The sequence below is a fragment of the Hyaena hyaena genome, unplaced genomic scaffold, assembly GCF_003009895.1.
Source record: "Hyaena hyaena isolate Hyena2069 unplaced genomic scaffold, ASM300989v1 scaffold_177, whole genome shotgun sequence".
Lineage (NCBI taxonomy): Eukaryota > Metazoa > Chordata > Mammalia > Carnivora > Hyaenidae > Hyaena > Hyaena hyaena.
Genome location: NW_024080810.1, coordinates 1,411,883 through 1,430,482, shown reverse-complemented (window position 1 = coordinate 1,430,482; position 18,600 = coordinate 1,411,883).

The following is an 18,600-nucleotide window of genomic DNA, read 5'->3' as shown; positions in this document are numbered from 1 at the left end:
CCATGAAGGTTTAGATATTTTGTACCTGCGTGTATGTTTTCAAAAGAATAGTTGGTAGTGAATCAGCATAGGGACCTTAAATAATGTCAAGAGGAATGAATCTTCAAATGCTAGAAATGATGAAATAAAAACAAACCATTTGAGAAATGTCCAGTGAATCCAACATAATCTCTAATAGCTCCAGCATGAATTGTGTTTACATAAAATTGTTTCACATATTTACCTGGAAACTTCTGAGGATCTGTTAAGAAATGGCAAATTTCTTTGCTGTCGCATCATGTCCTTTTTCTTCTCTTTCTCAGTATTTATTGGGGTTACTGATAAGTATAATCTTTGAGAAAAACTTGAAATATATATGACCTATTGTTTTAACCATATTACCTTGGATGAGGTGTGGTGAGGCCAGATACAGATTAAGAGAGAGAAACTAGAAAGCATTTTACAGTTTTGTTACAGTCGCAGTTTCCTAGGGAGAACTCCATGCAAGACCACTAGGGTTTGGTCAAGAGGCAGAGGGAGAAGGGGATTTACATGCAAGCACCTTTATTGTGGTTTCTGTGGGAAGAAACAGGTAAGGCAGGATAAGCAGACTTTGGGTTGGCTAATTCGGATAATTTCATCAGGCTTTGGGGCACAGGGGCTGTCCCTGGTTGTCTGGTACTTGACCATGGAGCAATTGGGTCTACAGCTCTAGGTTTAAGTTGACAGATGTATAATGACGCAGAGTGTGAGAGACCAGCATGTGAGGTGCTGGGGATGTGGACTTAATCTCTGCACAAGAAGTAGAACTGACCAGCATTTATGGAAACTAAATTACAGCTATACAACAGCAGATATAATGTGAGAGTAAATAGAAAAATGTTCAGGCCACTATAATCAGGGAGAGATAGCTCCTAAGGATGGCCATGAAGTCATTCCTCTACCAATGGAGGAGAAATTGCATATAGATTTTGATCTGTAAGGTTTCTTACAACCAAATGGAGAGTGTGAAGGTATTCTCCCTAAATCCTGCCGTAAGTCAGTAGAGACACAACAAGGCATAACAGAACATGTCAACCAGAATTCTCAGAAATAGAAATATTTTTAGCATATAGGCAAAACCAAACATCTTTAATGAGTCATTTGGTAAGCAATTTCTTATTCAAATCTAACCATTGAGCAATTGCAAACACAGAAACCAAGAACTCCTCTACCAGCTATATTAGAAATTTAGTAACATGGGAGCAAGCATTGCAACATGGACTGGCGTGGGGAACGGTCAATGTGGCAGAGGAAGGAAAATGGACAAATGAATAAAGATCTCAGGAGAAGACAGATCCACACCCAATAGCAAACACACTTCCTTAGGGAGGAGTTCAAGAATGTTATGACATAATCTGATTAAACTTATTTCTAATCTCTTGCTTAGATATGAGTTTTTTTGTTCCTTGCATAGAAAATGCATATAATTCTCATTTCAGAGTGTGGTTTGATTATTACTGATTTACTATTTGGCCATTATAAAAAACTATGTGACATATATACACTCGGAATATTATGCACCTGTAAGAAAGATGAGATCACGTCATTTGAGATAACATGGATAGACCTAGAGGGTATTATGCCTAGTGAAATAAGCCAGACTGAGAAAGACAAATACTATGGTTTTACTCATAAGTGGAATCTGGAAAAAAACAAACAAACAAACAAACAGAATCAGACCTATAAATACAGAGAGCAGACTGATGGTTGCCAGAGTGGAGGGATGTGGGGGTTGGACAAAATGCGTTGAAAGGGAGAGGGAGACACAGGTTTCTGGTTATGGAATGAATAAAAGGTAGGGGAATAAAAGGCCCAGCATATGGCATATAGTCAGTGATACTGTAATAGTGATGTAACGGGATAGATGTTAGCCACACTTGTGGTGAGCACAGCGTTACGTAAAGAGAAGTTGAATCGCTATGTTTTATACTTGAAACCGATGTAACATTGCGTGTCAACTATATTGAAATTTTTTAAAAAATTGCTTTAAGTATGATGTTATTAAAGGTGCCAGAATAGGCAGACCAAATGATTTACAACCCTTTAAATAAAGGAAACTGCCTTTACCAGTTAGGGCAGTCTACTTGTTTTGCATGGATCGCTTACAGAACTGATGCTCAGTTGTTAGGAATGTAGATGACACCGGTAGCTGTGGGAAGTACTTTCATGAGAGTTTGCAAATGAGCAAACTAAAGCCCAACAGGATTAATTAAATTGCCTGAGGTCACTCAATGCTACATTTCACATCTCCTGACTTTTGGTCCAGCGTTTCTTCAACTAATCCACAACTCCGTGAATCCATAAGGGCCCAACAAAAGAGGGAATTGGAGACTTGGAGAATATCAGTGATTTCTCCAACTATATGACTAATTGGTGGCAGAGAAAAGATGAGAACCCAGCTTTTTTTTGCTTTCAAGTCCACAGATGTTGCCTCTAATGAATAGAGGTCAGCACTGACTGGAGAGAAAAAAAATTAATAAATGAGCTAGATGTGGGAGCACCACTGATAGAAGAATGATCAATAGAGGAGTTAGAAAAACGGCAGTAAAGATTTCACTATAATTGGCTAGTGGTTGTCCAAGAAGTAAATACAGGAGATGGATTAAATAAAATTGATCTCATTAACCGCTACAGATACTGAACTGAAATAACTTTTAATCTATTATAAACTCACTTTAATCCAAGATCCTGTTGTCAACATGTTTGCGACTTATTTGGTTGGCAGAAATATTGATGCTAGAGCTAAAACTAAAATCAATATAATTCTTAAATTGTGTTTTAATGTCTGACAAAATCTTTAGATATGCGGTACATTTCTGTATGACATTATATTTCTGGCATTAATGGTTTCAAAAATAATTTATTCACAGCTCCATCCTTTTACCTATAAGACATTCAAATATTAAAATGTATAACTTCTACCTCCAGTTTGTTTATTTTCCTTTTGCTTTTCATTGTTTCCCAAAAGAAATTATTACGCACTTCAATAAAGGTTATTCTAGTAGCCCTAGGCATAGCTTAAAACCTCCTCAAGCACTCCCTTTCAGTCTCTGAATAACGCTTGCACCCCATTTTCTCGTATTTTAGATGGGCTGGAGGAAAGGGCCTTTATGCTTTAGTATGGATAACAGGAATGTAAAGTAAAGAAAGAGAAGCAATAATTATTGCATAACTGTGCATCAGGCAGTGTGCAAGATGCTTACATACATTTCCTTATTTAATCCTCAGAAAATCCCTGCAAGATAGGTGTTGCGATCCCCACTTCACAGAGGAAAGAAGAGAAACTAAGAAGTCACATGGTCACAAGGTCACATACTTGGTAAGTGACGTGGGAGTCCAGAATTAAAATTTACATCTTTCTTTAGTTCCTATTGCATCAGATTTTTATATTTGGAAGATCCAAAAATATTTTTAAGTAAAGGACATATCTAAGACCAATCACCAATAAATAAATGTCTCAAATTAAGATTGAGATCAATATGAACACAAATGGTTGAAATTTATTTCAAGCTGTGGTCTGATTCAAGCAGTATATGGCCTTCAATTCACAGCAAGCTGACTTTGCAGGTGTTTAATAATCAGACAGTAGTGCAGATGTTGTCTTAGAAATGATTATTTACTTACTTATAAATAAACTGTGATTTGCATAAATACAGACAGAATAGGCAACTAAAAATCATACTCATATAAAAAGTTTAGTACATAAACTAAGGAACTTCCAGCTGTGCCAGCTCAAAACCAACAGATGTGGTTCACTTTGTGTATTTTCCAAGTAATCATGACAGCAGCTTATAAATACAGGAACATCAGCGAACAGCAAGTCAAAAATCATTCTTATTCTCTCCTCAGATTGAGTAACATAAATAATCTGGACAATTACTAACGTCCTGTAAAGATAACACATGCTTTAATGCAGAGATAGGGAGAAGATATCAGTAGATATTATAGAAACTCACTACAATCAGAATGTGGAGGAAGATTCTTTTGGAAGAATAACAGAGTAAGTTGTAGAGGTTTTTTTTTAATTTTAAGAAATTCAGTATTCTTACTTCCCATTTCTTTCTTGTTTATCCACATTTATCTTACACTTAAAAAAGGACATCCTGAAAACTCTTAAAGGTAATATAAAAGACTCATCATCATTTGAAAAATTTTCTCATCCTCCTATCGCCCAACATATACTAACATTTTTCTTTAATACAGAAACACACATTTTCTATCAGGATTTCCAGAGTGGAAATAAAAAGACCTGACACTTTCTGGTCTGCTGAGGGAATGAATAAACAACACAACAAAAGTCCTCTCATCCCCTAACAAAGGGCCTTTCAAATATGATGTATTATTTTACCTCTAATGGCTTAGCAATTCAGATCCAATTCAGGGGATATGCCTGACTCAGATTTTAGATAATAATGCAAAAAAAAAAAAAAAAATCGTAGTCTGCCACCAACCATGATATAGCTAATAAAGGAATCTGGAGAATTTTTTGTACAATGGAGAATTTTTGTACAACATGGAAATAATTTTGGTTTTGCTGGCTGTATTGTTTCTGTGGTAGGCAATACATAAACTAATGAGTACAGTCATGTTCCAATAAAACTTTATTTACAAACACAGACAATAGCTGGACGTTAAGTTGACTTGCTGTGGTGATCATTTTGCAATGTATACAAATATCAAATCATTACATTGTACACTTAGAACAAATATAATGTTATATGTCAATTATACCTGAAAAAAATGCACTAGGTGGATTTTGCCAACAAACCATTGTGTGCTGATTTCTGTAATGGAATAAATTTCATAAGGACTTTGCTTTTACAATTAACAGAGTCTCAGGAATGTTAGAATTCAACTTTAAGGCCTTTTGCCAGCAGGAAAATATAAAATTTGATCTTGATGATTAGCTGTAGGATTATTTCCCTGATCAAGTCAGCTGTAAGTAAGGCCTGGAAGAAACAAAGTGCTATGTCTTCAATGAGAGATAAGCACTGTAGGCATCTGTTCCAAAATTGAATTTCTTAGGAAAATGTGCTAATATCTTATAGTTAAATAGAACATTTGTATATCTTTTCTTCAAGCAGATGTTAACATTGCTGGCACCATTGCTAGAAGTGAAAATAGTGATGAATGGTCAAGAAAAATTATCATCAGGATTAGCTTGAGCAAAATCAAGCTATGTGTTGCAAACTCCTTTTTCCCAATAATGAGCATAATCACCAGGCCATTGATTCTGTCTCCTAGCCTGGACAGGAAACAAAGCACACAGTCCTCAATAGCAGGCAGCAGAACATCTCTTACCTCTCTCCTGATTCACAGTAATATTTTCTATTCAACTACATTGTGGCCTTCTTGGGGATGGGAACACAGATACCCAAGCCAGGTTGATCATCAATATATATTTGTCTTATGAATAAATAAAATACTTAATAATAATTTTTGATGCTATAAAAGGAAAGCATGGCTGATTCATAGAACTGTTGTTCTACCAAGTTGTTCTACCATGGTATTGTTTCAACTCCAGTGTTAACCACAGAGTAAAATAATGTCAAGACATTGCAGTTAAATTTAATCAAATGCTTATAAATAACCTACAGTGTGTTCATCATGGTGCAAAAGCCATGAATTCAAGGAAAGGTGAATTTTCTGCACCCCCCCCCCCAGCATGTACCCTACATACCATGAGTGCCCAAATTAGTCTCATAAGCATGCTGGTGAAACCAAGCAAAGAGCTAATTTTTTAAAAAGTTGTGATACATATTGGGAAAATTATTTAGCTCCATTTGGAAGTATTAGAACGTATAAACAGACAAATAGATTAGCTCAGACTTCAAAAAGGAAGAAAGACAAACTGTCAAGTCTCTAGCATTTTTCAAAGTACTCCATTTTATTTTTATTAATGTTGTTTATGACATCAATTTTTGAATTCTATTCATAGAGAATATAGATAATAAAATTGCTAAATATTAAACCAACTTTTGAGTATTATAATTTTAACTGTTTTACTTATTTGCGTGGCAGTTTGCTGCACTTGTCTGCTTTGGGACAACAATCCATAACAAACGATCCCCAAACTATTTCAGTGTCTGCCAACATAAACTAATGTCTCATTCAGAGGTCAGCGGTGGGCTGTGGTGGCTCCGCCACAGACCACAGAACACGTCTAGGTTGGCTTCCTTTGTCTCCCATCCTGGAACTCAGGTCAAAGGAGCAGTAACCCCTGGGGCACTGCCTTCTCACCTTCTCAGGACAAAGACAGTAGGGAAAGAAGCTGAGTGAGCCAAACAGTGGAGCCCGTTAAAGCCTCTGATTCAGTATGGGATGGATCACATTCACTGGCATCCCAACGCAAGGCACTTAGTTAAGTCCAATATTAACGGAACAAAAATGTTTACTCGTTGTGCTGGGTAAGGCAGACAGTAAGTATTTCCTAAATAACAGTTGTAAAGTCTGGAGTAGAGTTAGGAATATAGCAGAGAATTTTTATTTGGAAATTTTAAGAATACTTAAATATGTAATCCTAAGCTTCTGGAATAGTCAAAGAACAGGGCACCAGAGAAAGGGAAGATGAGTGTTGATAGAGGGAATCAGACAGGCTAATCTCTTCCAGCACAGATTTAGTTTTAATACCTACGGAATGCAATTTGAGTTTATCACCAAAAAAAGAACACGTAGGATATTTTAAAAATATTCCTGCTCCAATGAACAATTGAGGATAGCAGTTTATTGGATTTTTATATCAGATTTTTTTGAGACGCTATGTTGATGTAGCAATAACTGTAATTACTGTGCTTAATGACTGCTAATATCTGAACAGAATAAAGTCTAAAATTGCTACTATAAAAAAGAAAATATTTTTTCTCTATGATAGTTTTTTTCTGGATTGATTTAGATTACAATAACCAAAATTAAAATAAAGAGCAGAGTCATGATTTCCCAGAATTAAAAGGAAATGCAGAATTCACACCCTTATAGCAATGGCTGCGCTATAAGGAACAGTAAATGGACTTTCTGATATTAATCCCAACATATTTATTCATTTCTGAAGAGGAGCCCAGGACATTGAGAGCTGCTAAATTATATGTTACAAATAATCAATAGAACAGAATAAACAAAATCAGGGTTGGAAAAAAATTATTCTACAAATCTCTACTAACAGAATTATATTGCAGAAACTGCTAGAAACTGAAAAGCATTCTCAAAACCAAGCCATGTGAAAAATATCAGTCTCCTTCCTTCCTAGACTAAGAAATCCTATTTTCTAGTTCAGCTCAGCAGGTATCTATTAAGCACTGTTCACTGATTTGGTGAACATTTACTGCAGGCTTACTACGTACATACTTTCTGCTAAGTGCAGAGAATGCAGCTGCAAAATACAATCCCAGCTGCCAAAAGCGCTCTAGCAAGATCAAAAGCAACCAAATAATTATAATATACTGTGATGAGTGCTATGAGATGCTCTCCTAACCTTGTTGCCCCAAGAAACAAAACTAATACACGATTTTGAGTAAAAATAGTTTATTTGAGGGGTGAAGGAAATACCAGTAGGGAAGTGGGGAAGTGAGAAAGGAAGGATGCAGTATAAAGCAAGGCACTCCCGTGAGGTACCACCTCCCAGGGAACTCAGGGAAACAGTGTGGAACACACACCTTGGAGGAATGGGGCTAGATCATTAATTTCCCAGCATTGTCCACCTGCTGTGAGCAAGCAGAGAGAGAGAAGCCTTCTAGCTCAGGGAGGTAGATGCTGGAATCAGAAGTTGGGCTGGTATGCGCTGGAATGGTGAGGTTTGAGGGCATACGGACATCAGTTACCAAAGTGTCAGATTCACAACTAACTTGAGAGGGAAAAGGGGAGAAGTGAGAAAAAGCTTCCTGGAGATTACACTTTAGATGAGACTGTAAAATGTTCAACACTTATCGGGGTTAAGAAAGAGAATTCCCGGCAGGACAAGTGGGAAGGCATCCCAACCCGGAAAGTGCACGGCCCTTGAGAGAAAGCACAAGTTCTGTGTACATATAGCTAACATATAGGAGCAAGAGAGAGACAAGGGAGAATTGTTGAACAATGAAGCTAGATGGGTCAGCAGGAGCAAGGTCAGAGTTAGCCTTGAATCCTATCCTAAACAAATTTGGATTCAGAGGCGTCTGGGTGGCTCAGTCGGTTAAGCGTCCGACTTTGACTCACGTCATGATCTCACAGTTCGTGAGTTCAAGCCCCACATCAAGCTCTGTGCTGGCAGCTAGCTCAGAGCCTGGAGCCTGCTTCAGATTCTGTGTCTCCCTCTCTCTGACCCTCCCCTGCTCACGCTGTCTCTTTCTCTCTCAGAAATAAATAAAAACATTTTTAAAAAAATTTGGATTCAACATCATATAATATTTTTTTTAATCTTTTTAAATGTTTTATTTATTTCAGAGACAGAGAGAGAGAGAGAGAGAGAGATACAGCATGAGCAGGGGAGGGTCAGAGACAGAGGGAGACACAAAATCAGAAGCAGGCTCCAGGCTCTGAACTGTCAGCACAGAGCCTGATGTGGGGCTCGAATCTATGAACTGTGAGATCATGACTTGAGCCGAAGTCAGATGCTTAACCGACTGAGCCACCCAGGCGCCCCTCAACATCATATAATATTTGTGAAACATATAAAATAAGGATCTGCTAAAAAGAACTAAAGTAAGATTTCAATGGCAAAAACATGACAGTCATTAGCAATCATGTTGACGTCCATATCTTTTGTTTTCTCAATGGATAGTCTCAGTTGAGTAGCTTGGGCTCTACTTATACTGGGAATATATGTATCAGTGAACAAGAGACATAGGGACTCCCTGTATCCATTGAATTCTTAGCAGGGGAGAAAATAAATAATTAAATAAGTAATAAGAATTCCAGACAGAAGTGTATTAATAAAAGGTCAATGAAGTAAAAAATGACTGGGCCCTTTGGCTAGGAATGTTCTGTAAGGCTTGCTTGAGAAGGACCTTTAATATGAGGACTCAATGATGAGGAGGCAAACAGGCTGATGAAAAGGCATTCTCTGTAGAGGACATGGCAAATGAGACTATTCTGAGGTAGAAATCTGAGATGTGATTGTAGATGTGGCCAGAGGCAGATCACATCAGAGTGAGGAATTGCAATTTTAGTCTAAGGGTGATGGGAAGCCATTAGAGGATTTTAAACAGTTGGGTAATAAGATCTAATATGCATTTTTTAAAAAAGAATTATTCATCCTCCCTCCTGGAGAATAGGTCATAGAAAGACAAGTGTGGAAATGGGAGAGCAGAGGCGGTACTTGCAGTAGCGTAGGGGAGAGATGAAGGTGGCTTGGATGATAATGGTGATAATGGTTGGAAGAGCTGGGAAAAAGTGGTTGCAATCCACTATTTTAGAGATTATCAGTACTTATTAACATATAATGAGAAGAATGAGAGAAGAGGATTCAAAGCTACTGAGTGAATAGTGGTCCTATTAATGCTCTAAGTATTATGTTATCTGAATTTCTTATTATTGTGAAAATAGTGTAAATCACAGGTTTGGACTATAGAAAGTCTCTAGTAATTGTTGAATGTTAGCGTCATTACGATGATGATGATGATGATGATGATGTTGTGATACAGGAGTAATACTAAAAACAATTCTAGGTCAAACCTACCCCATGTTCCAGAATTAAGCAGGCTTCCCTGTGCCCTGCCTGTTGTAACATTGCCTATTTTACCTGCAATCTCATAGAACTCTTCCTCCACTTTCCCAGGCTACTCATTCTCATCCCCTAGTTTGTCATCTAACTTCCTTGTCTTCTCTTGGCCTCTCCTTTTCAGATGTCCTAGGCTCCACTCTATCCTTGACCCATTAACTGAATCTGAGCCTCCTTTTGTTATTTCCCTATTGACCGGGTATCATGACGGGTATATGTGGAGGTGAGAAGGAACACTTTGTTTTATGTATCTTAACCATGAGCTCCCGTTCTGCTGGTCTGGTAGGAAATTTAACCCCAGTCATAGGTTCACCGATCTGCTTCACTTTTTTTAAAATTTATTTTGTTTAGAGGTGGGAAGGGACAGAGGGAGAATGAAAGGGACAGAGAGAGAGGGAGAGAGAATCTTAATCCATGCCAATACAGGGCTAGATCTCACAACTCTGGGATCACAACCTGAGCTGAAGTCAAGAGTCAGATGCTCAACTGACTGACTGAGTCACCCAGGTGCCCCCCACAGTTTGTATTTTATGTGATGTCAAAGAGTTAAGAAGAAGGTCTCTCTGGTAATTGGTCATCTCTCCACACAGATTACTGCTGACGTGTTCATGTTAATGTCTACACTGTCCCTTCTCTCCGTCCTTTTGTTTTAGCCTTAGGATAGTCTCAAAGTAAAATTACACCAGAAGTTAACCAAGGAAGGAATATTTCATTCACAACTATTGTAATAGGGAAGAGAGATGGAATTCAGCTTAGTTGAAACAAAAAGCCAGAGAGTTTTAAAGTGAGGTAGTGGAAAAGTACTGGAGCATGCTTTTAGCCTGGGAGTTTGTCAAGGTGGTTAAGATTTCTATGTTTGCTAATTGATGCTTATCTAAGACTCCTACACTCTCACAAAGATTAGGAGATAGGTGCCTTATCTTTCTTGATGATTACATTTCAAACGGGTAGCTGGCAGGTCTTCAAGAGACAGATTCCTGGAGTGTAAAATTGGCAGGAGTCTGGGAGATGATTTACATCTCAAAGGGTAAGAGGATTTTAACATTGTAAGTTTTCTAAAGTAACCGCTCCAAGAAAAGGGAAGTTGGAGGCTGATAGTCAAGAAGCAATCTATCTAAAGTTAAGACAAGCTGAGGGGAATGTTAAGGCTTCCTTCATCAATGTGGAGACTTTTTTGAGGAGGTATGATTCTTGGCCCCAGCCATGTCCACAAGCCACACTTCTTTGGGATCTTTCAGCTTCTCAGCTCCAGTACCTGAGACCTCTCTTCATCCCAGCCCAGCTGGAGAACCCTCTTCCTTTATGGGCTGGGAAGTGAAGGTTATGTGGGTTTCTGTCTTCTATCTTTTCCCAGGTCACTCTGTTTCTTAGGGAAATCTCTCTTCTGTTATCTTCTTTATTTCCTAATTGGTCCTAATTAGAAGGAAAATAAATACCCCTCCCCCCCCCCCCTTTTGTTTTTTATCCAGGACTGGAAGGCCTTAATCCGTAAATCCTTCCAGAAGTAGAATGTGGGTCATGGATGCGGAGGGAATATTTGCATTCCATTTTTCCATGTAAAGAAGAAATGAAGGAAAAGCAAAACAGGACTAAGTTTTCATACTTAAGCAATTATGTTCACATTCTGCTATAAAGACAATGTACTTCATAGGATGATTATGGATTTAATGAGAAAATGCATATTCCTGGAACACATCCAGACTTTTAGGTACTCAATAAATAAACTCCTTTCTCCCTCCTACACATTCATTAAGAAATGAAGTATTATTACCCGTGTATTGATAAAACACAAACTGTCTCTGCCATTCCAAGATCTTCTGAAATTTTTCTCCTCTGATTTTCAAACTCCACCCTGGATGGCTGATATATTCATCTTATTCGGCTCAAGTGCCATAACAAAATACCATAGACTGAGTGGCTTTGGCAGAAATGTATTTTCTCACAGTTTTGGAAGACTGGAACCCAAGATCAGAGTGCTAGCATGGTCAGGTTCTAGTGGGGGTACTCTTCCTGGCTCGCACATATCCTCCTTCTGACTGTGTGTTCACATGGCTTTTCCTGGAGAAGGAGTGCATGTGCATGTGTGTGTGCGCATGCTGTCTGGCGTCCCTTCTTATAAGGGCACTAATCCCCCATTACCTCATCCAGATCTAATTATCTCCCAAAGACCCCATCTCTAAATACCATCATATTGGGGGTTAGGGCTTCAACATATAAATTTGGGGGTACACAATTCAGCCCATAGCAATATGTTTACTAAATTCAGTAAAAATAAAACCAGTTTATCCAATTTCAGAGCAAAAAAAACCCCAAAGTACTTTTCAGTGGCAAGTATTTTCGGTGGAAAGGCCTTGTGGGTCAGTCTTAATGTCAGCAAGTTCATTTGGTTCCTGCCAAGTGAGTCAGTGGAGTTTGCAATGCCAGCTCTATGAGCGGACGTGTGCGACTGTTGCCCTGAAGAAAGAACAGTGCCAGGTACTGTCACCTGCTGGTGCTCCACCTGAGCTGATCTTTTCTATTACATTGAAATCACTCTTTTCCCAATTTAGGATTAAACTAAAGAGCAGTTAATGTGAAATAGAAATAGCACATCTGAGTGTGTGTATGTGTGTGCGTGTGTGTGTGTGTGTGTGTGTACATAAGCATATTTACACATAAAACTTGGCTGTGGAACTAATTTCTTACTTCTAGATAAAAATAAGAGCATCGTGGTACAGAATATGTAAGCTTTTGGGTTTTACTTAGTGAGAGTAAGCTTCCCCTAAAGTTCTTTCCCTACCCTTCATTGATACAAAGGCAGCATTCCAAAATTGTTCATTTGCATCTATCTTTCCTCATTCTGTTTTCACATTTCTCCCTCGCTCGCTGTGTATGTGCATAGTTTATGCGGACTCTGACTCCCCTGATCAGGGGCTTCTGTTGCCTAAGAAGGATTAAAGGCAGCAGCAGCGACTGCCTGCGCTGCATATTCATTCTGTCATACCCTCTTGTTTCTCCTGCATTGTACACAGCTCTATACCACCGAGTCCTAATCCACACTGCTCGTTTCCATTGTTTTGACTCTGGCATCAACTCCCGGTGCCCTGGGGATGATGAATAATTGAAAACTGAACACAAGCTTAATTTGGTATGCCTTGTAAGAAGCTTTTTATGCCGATTTGGTTTAGTATGCTCTGTATCGAGGGCCAATCTCCAATATCAGGAACAAGTACGATACCCCGTGTGTAACACATACCTCAAAAATGAACTGGGACACAGGTGACTTTCCACATCAAGTTAGGAGTAATTTAGATTTCTTAATGTTTTCTTAATAAATTATTTCTTAATAAATAACTTTTAAATAAATATTTTAATATATAAACATTACAATAAAATTTTGGAAAAAATCTTTTCAAGCTATTTTGAAAATAAGTACTTTCATTTTAAAGGGAGGTATACTTTTTTCAATAGGACATAATAGGAGTATTGTGTTTGATGCTATCTCTCTTTGTTCTCTGAGCATTCATCTGGAGTTACTATCCCTAGATAACCAATTGAGTAAAGTTTCAATAACAGAAATAAAAGAAATGCTCATACTCTCTTGCTACCATTTGAATGATTGTACCTGTCATGGGCTAAACTGTGTCTCTCCCACCAAAAAAAAAAAATCAGAAGTTGAAGTTTTATCCTTCAGTATCTCAGAATATGATGGACTCTAATCTTAGTGGTGTCCTTATAAGAAGAGGAAACTTAGATACAGACTTGCACACACAAAAGGCAGACAGTGTGAATCACAGAGAGAAGAGGTCCATCTATAAGCCAGACAGAAAGAGACCTGAAATAGCTCCTTTACTCATGATCCTCAAAAGAAGCAATCCTGGCAACATCTTGATCTTAGACTTCTAGCCTTCAGAAATGTGAACAAAGAAATTTCTGTTGTTTAAGCCACCCAATCTGTGGTGCCTTGTTACAGCAGCCCCAGAAAATGAATATGCCATTCAGCACAAAGTGGGAAGACCTAGACTGAATACACTAATCCAAGGAAGAAAGCCCATTGGCTCTGCAGTAGCCAGTAAAATTCTCTCAAATATATGAACCAAAAAGCCATGCTGGAAAAGTAGATAGTAGCTGTCTTTAATGGCACAAGCTTAGGGTAGATCCTGCCTTTTGAAGGCCCATTTCTGGGCTTAGTTGGTTCACCTCCTTTTTGGATTCCATGTAGCCTGTGTCCTTGACATATGCTATCTTGAAAACTTTTAAATAATTCTGACTTCTGACATTAGTGCTCAGTCAAAATGGGCCCAGAGGCAGCCTCAGAGAAAGATGAAAAAGGGAAGAAAAGAGTAAAACAAAGAAGAGAGAATATATGTGTGTCCCTGACTTTATTCTAACCACAAATTCATCCATCCCTTCATTCCACAGAATCTATGTGGTTGTCTGTAGGATGGGTTATGGGAACCCAGTGGTGAGTAAGGCTCAGCCCTTGGGCTCAAGAAGCTTAAGGTCTAGGAGCACCTGGGTGGCTCAATCGGTTGAGCATTGGACTCTTGATTTTGGCTCATATCCTGATCTCACGGTTCATGGGATCAAGCCCCACATGGGGCTCTGTATTGATAGCGTGGGGCCTGCTTGGGATTCTCTCTGTTTCCCTCTCTCCACCCCTCCCCCATGTGCACGCTCTCTCTCTCAGAATAAATAAACATGAAAAATCTTTTAAGTTTATTTATTTTAAGAGAGACAGAGATAGTGTGAGTGAGGGAGGGGCAGAGAAAGATGGAGAGAAAGAATCCCAAGCAGGCCATTTGCTGCCAGTACAGAGCCCCATGTGAGGTTTGATTCACAAAGTCAGGAGATCATGACCTGAGCCAAAACAAGAGTCACTTAACCCACTGAGCCACCCAGGGACCCCAGAAAAAAAATTTTTTTAATTAAAAAAAGAAGCTTAAGCTCTAGTAATATTTGGTGTGTTGTTTATCTTAACTTTGACATCCCTCTGTCTCCTTTCATTAATATAAATAAATTGAACATAATCATTTAGATTATATGTCTCTTTCTTATTCTATCAAGATGCTTTTTTAAATACATGACGCATTCTTGCCTTTATACCCATATCTATAAATACTTTCTATGCTATTCACAGTATTTACCATAAACTCTTTAAGGCAGTAGTGTCCATGTAGTTAGAAAAAAATAAGACAGAAAAAGGAAGTTTTCCTCTTTTTCTTGTGTTTAGCCATGGCTCTGGATTAAAAAAAGTACAGAAACCAGGAAAACACTATTTTAATATTTTTCTCCTTTTATATCTCTTTCTCATCTCATGCCATCCTGCTCCCCAGGGTCTAAACCTTTCTGAGACACACTTCCAGGCCAATCCTTTCCATTAAGGACTCCATGATCCAAAGGTATTTATTATTCCTTTTATTTTCTGCAGTCAAAATCTCCATTAAATTCAGTGGAAGTGATCTTACCTGGTATCAGTAAAAATGAAATTGCAATAAACTAAAACATATGAATCTTTCTTTATTAATCATACTATACCCTCCCTATAGGTATTTCCATTCTTTCAAAGAAGATATTTATGAATCTAAGTTATTGTCCAACTGATAGAATTACAGGCAATGTAAGAAAATTAAATTTTAAAACCCCAGAGATAGCCTGCAATAGACCACCACAAAAACAGGGAAATTTCCCTCTCGTCTTCTATCCTTATTGTCAGTAACTCTAACTCCTGCTTTATTCAGAGTCTTTCCTGCTCTGTCTTTCCATTTCCAAATCAAGAACTCTCTAAAAGGTCCAGTGTTTTGTGGAATTTATTTTAAGGGTGCTCCCTTCAAAAGACAAAGTCATTAAAGGAAGCTGGGGCAGAGACATCTGTCTTACAAATGGTCCCATTATTTTATTCATCCTTCCATTCATTTATTCAAGAGGCATGTATTAAGAGCCAACCTTATTGCCACTTCCATAGTGGTTAGTTGGGATACAGAGATTGGCAAGCCATAGCCTTTGCCTTTGCCATGCTCACTTTCAAGGACATGCAGTTTCATGAACCCACAGGAATCTGGGCCAGGGTTTATTGCTGTTGGACTCTGATGTGCCATTGAGGGAAGAGTGGTTAGCAGCAAGTGAGATGATCATAAAAGCAAAAATCATAGCTAACACATGCATGGTGCTTTCTATGTGCCAGGCAATGACTAAGTACTTTACATAATATTCACATGATTCATCATTTAGTCTTTAAGAATCCCTATTGTTATTGTCATCATGTGTCTCTTACAAATGAAGAAACAGACATGGGGAGATTGAAGCCAGAGAGGACTTTTGATGAATCTAGAATACATGGCAGGCATCTGGTTGCAGGTCTATGTGCTAAGCTACCACTTTATTGCTGGCGCGAGATCCCTTTATGTAAGTTGGATTTTCAAATTAGAAACTTACAGAGATGATAGAAAAATGGATAGATTGATAGATAGATAGATAGATAGATAGAATGATAGATAATATTGAAATGGAGTAAAATAAAATATAATCAGAAGCTTTAGACCCAATGTGTTATGCTAGACTAATCCTAGTGGGATCCTCTAGGACTTCAATTTGGATATGGTGATATTCATATTTTTGTCAAATTATTACAATGATAATTATACTAAAACTTGAAACTAAAAACCATCCTCTCCTGAACTTTTGGAAAATCAGATTAATGTAGAAAGATGTGAAAATATTTTTTTCCATATGTCCAGTTTTGTCACTAACCTACTACATGCTTTAGGCCTAGATTAAAGCAATTCTCAAACCCATCATATATTGGGTGACCATATAATTAATTCTCCAAATGGACACACTCTTAACAATGAAGGGGGGCACCAGTAATAATTACTGGGACAACATATCCTCACGAACCATGGTGTATGGTTGCCCTCCTTACGTGGGAAAACAAGGCTGTGCTGGCTAATCCCTAAATCCACCTCTAGCTTAGTGGGTGTGTTTTTGCCTATTTGGCTGACTGACTGTTTATCCAGATGTGTTGGGATCATTCAGTAAGAGGCAGAAGAAAAACCTAGAGGTCTAACTTTTAACCCTGTGCTTAGATCTCAGGACAACTTTATTCTAGTAAATGGAGTAATAATAAGTAAATTGACCATGCCTACATTAAATTAGAAGCATTGTCCAAGAAAAAAACAAACACAAATTAATTCCAATTGGGCTTAATGCCCAGAAAAATCAGCACCAGACAAAATACAAGACAAAACAAATGCCCCCCCCCCCAAAAGATTGCCAACTAGAACAAAGAATTAATATAGCTCAAAACAGATTAATTTTGAGTCTTCTGAAACTGAAGAGCTAACCTGGGTACCTCCAAATGGTATGATTGGTGTGATTTGAGCTAAAGGAGTCTGGCTTAGTACAAAAAGTATCGGCAAGAAATTTTAGATTCTCCATTCACGTATTCATTCAAAAAAAATGGCAAGAGCTTACTGTGTGGCAAATAGCATGTTATGGGTTGATTATATAAATACAGATTGCTGGGCCTCACCCCTTGAATATAAGTTTAGTAGGTCTGATATGGAGGACTTTCAAATTTTAACACTAAAATTCTTTTATTAGTAAACCCTTCAGTCCCAGGGAAACATAGCAATTGATCACCCTAGGTACGGCAGGAGAATCTGCATTTCTAACAACTTCCCAGGTGACACTGATAACCTCTTGTCCAGGGACTATATTTGTAGACCATGGCTCAAACCAGCGGTTCTTATCTTTGGCTGACCATTGGAATAATCTGGGGAGTTTTATGACTATGTTGATTCTGACCTACTTGATCTCAAGGGTGGCATGGATATCAGCCTTGTTAAAACTCCTCAGGTGATTCTAGGATGCAGGCAAGGGTAAGAACCACTACTCTACATCCCTGATACTAATCCCTGAGTACTGTAATTCCCGCCTGTTAATTTCCTGTAACTGTATCTTCTGGCCATCTTTACTGCCATTGCTCTAAGTCAAGACATCTTCATTTCCTACTTGGGTTATTGCACTAGTCATATGACTGATCTCCCTGCTTCCAAGTTTTCCATACCATCTCTAGCTTATCCTCTATATACTGCTACTGTAATCTTACTAAAATATAAATTTCATTATATCACTCCCTTTCTGAGGAGCCAACATACTCTTGTATTAGTCAGTGTAATTCATGTTATCTACTCTAAAAAACAACCCCCAAATCCCAGAAGCTTACCTCAACAAAGTTTACTCCTTGCTCATGCCATAATCCAATGGCTGCTCTCCTGGAGTTGTTCAAGCGATGACATAAGGATAGCTCCATTATCTCCTAGGGCTTCTTTGGATTTCTCTACTGGATCACCCACATTTAATTACCTGATAGGTGAATTGAGAGAATGTGGAACATGATGAAGAACATTTGAAGCTGCACCGTTTAGGGTGATGGTGTGTGTTACTTCTTGCACATATTCCATTGATCAGAGTAAGTCCTATGACCCCAGTTAGATGTCAGAAGTCTGGAAAATATGCCTAGAAATAAAATTAAACGCACAGTGAATAGCATTGCCTCTATCACCTCTCTTGTCAGAAAAATACAAATTTATTATGCATTATCTCTTGGGTTTCATCCTCATTGGATGATTAAACAAAGTCCATTGGCTAATGTATGAAGTCTATAATGTTGTACTTAACCTATAATGGCCTTAATAACCTGTTTCTGTCTCATTTCTCAGTATCAACTCTTGCTCCTCCTTACAGACTCTCCCTCTTTCCATTTTACTGTTTCTCAAATGTCTCATGCTGTCATGCCATTTTGGGGGCCTAGAAAATTTTCCATTTTTCATTTAATTCTTTCCTACTAGTTTCTCAGAGCTCAGCTCAAGAAAGCCTTTCAGAAAGACTTTCCTGTCCTTTCATCA